The sequence below is a fragment of the Odocoileus virginianus genome, chromosome 5 (assembly GCF_023699985.2).
Source record: "Odocoileus virginianus isolate 20LAN1187 ecotype Illinois chromosome 5, Ovbor_1.2, whole genome shotgun sequence".
Lineage (NCBI taxonomy): Eukaryota > Metazoa > Chordata > Mammalia > Artiodactyla > Cervidae > Odocoileus > Odocoileus virginianus.
This window is the reverse complement of record NC_069678.1, coordinates 82,493,111-82,495,074: the sequence shown is the minus strand read 5'-3', so window position 1 is coordinate 82,495,074 and position 1,964 is coordinate 82,493,111. Positions and strand designations below refer to the sequence as shown.

General features: G+C 44.1%; 1 pseudogene; it reads right to left on the bottom strand.

The window, feature by feature from the left end:
* Positions 1–1,178: 1,178 nt before the first annotated feature.
* LOC110151374 (small ribosomal subunit protein eS6-like) lies at positions 1,179–1,964 on the bottom strand (annotated as a pseudogene).

The window sequence follows — 1,964 nt, the reverse complement described above, 5'->3', positions numbered from 1 at the left end:
TATTTTTGCTGACTATATGGAGCTTCTCCATCTTCAGCTACAAAGAATATAATCAATCTGATTTCAGTATTGACCATCTGGTGATGTCCATGTGTAGAGTTGTCTCTTGTGTTGTTGGAAGAGAGTGTTTGCTATGACCGGTGTGTTCTCTTGGCAAAGCTCTCTTAACCTTTGCCCTGCTTCATTTTATACTCCAAGGCCAAACCTGCCTGTTACTCCAGGTATCTCTTGACTTCCTACTTTTGTATTCCAGTCCCCTATGATGAAAAGGACATCTCTTTTTGGTGTTAGTTCTAGGTGTTGTAGGTCTTCATAGAACCATTCAGCTTCTTCAGCATTAGTGATTGGGGCATAGACTTGGATTACTGTGATATTGAATGGTTTGCCTTGGAAATGAACCGAGACCATTCTGTCGTTTTTAAGATTGCACCCAAGTACTGCATTTCAGACTCTTGTTGACTATGAGGGCTACACCATTTCTTCCAGGGGATTCTCACCCACAGTAGTAGATAAGTGGTCATCTGAATTAAATTTGCCCATTCCAGTCCATTTTAGTTTGCTGATTCCTAAAATGTTGATGTTCACTCTTGGCATCTCCTATTTGATCACTTCCAATTTACCTTCACTCATGGACCTAACATTCCATATTCCAATGAAATATTGCTCTTTACAGCATCAGACTACTTCCATCACCAGTGACATCCACAATGGGGCATTGTTTCCACTTTGGCACAGCCTCCTTTCCTTCTGGAGCTATTTCTCTGTTCTGCTCCAGTAGTGTATTGGGCACCTACCGACCTGGGGAAGTCATCTTTCAGTGTCCTATCTTTTTGCCCTTTCATACTGTTCATGGAATTCTCAAGGTAAGAATGCTGAGGCAGTTTGCCATTCCCTTTTCCAGCGGACCAGGTTTTGTCAGAACTCTCCACCATGATCCATCTGTATTGGGTGGCCCTACATGGCATGGCTCATAGTTTCTCTGGGTTGGACACAGTTGTGATCCATGTGATCAGTTTGGTTAGTCTTCTGTGCTTGTGCTTTTCATTCTGTCTGCTCTCTGATGTATGAGGATAAAAGGCTTATGGAAGCTTCCTGATGAGAGGGACTGGCTGTGGGTAAAACTGGGTCTTGCTCAGGTGGGCAGGGCCATGCTCAGTAAATCTTTATTGATTGATTGATTGATGTCTGATCTTATTTATTTGTTACTCTTACAACATCTCATTTTTGACTGGACTCAGACTTAGAAGTAGAAGCTCTCAGAGAGGACAACCTCCGTCTCTTGGCAATCTGTTCCTGCTGTTTTTCTTTGGCCTCCTTCATTCTCTTGGCCAAAAGTTTAGCATATTTTGCAGCCTCTTTGTTTTTCTTAGTACGCTGTTTCTTCAGAGCAATATGCCGGCGTTTGTGCTGCAGAACTCGTGGAGTCACGAGATGCTGAATCTTGAGTGCTTTAGTCCTAGGTTTCTTATCTTCTTTGTTTAGGGGCTTTCGCACAACATACTGGCGGACGTCATCTTCTTTGGAGAGATTGAAAAGTTTGCGGATTCTGCTAGCTCTTTTCGGACCCAGGCGACGAAGCACTGTAGTATCAGTGAGTCCAGGAATATCCTTCTCCTCTTTTTTCACGATGACCAAGTTGAGAACACTCAGATTGGCATCCACAATGCAACCCCATACAGATTTGTGCTTTCTCTCTCCAGTCCTCCTTAGTCTGTAACAGGAATGCCCCTTACTAGTAGCAGGTGAACTCGGCCATGGGTCAAGACACCCTGCTTCATGGGGAAACCCTGCTTATCATTCCCGCCACTGATTTGGACCACATAACCCTTCCATTCTTCACCCAGAGTGTCAGCAGCAACTTCTGTGGCCATACGCTTCTCGTAGAAGATACAAAGTTTTCATTCATTGTCCACTTCAGTGAGCTTCTGGCAGCCAGTGGCCGGGAAAGAGATGTTCAGCTTCAT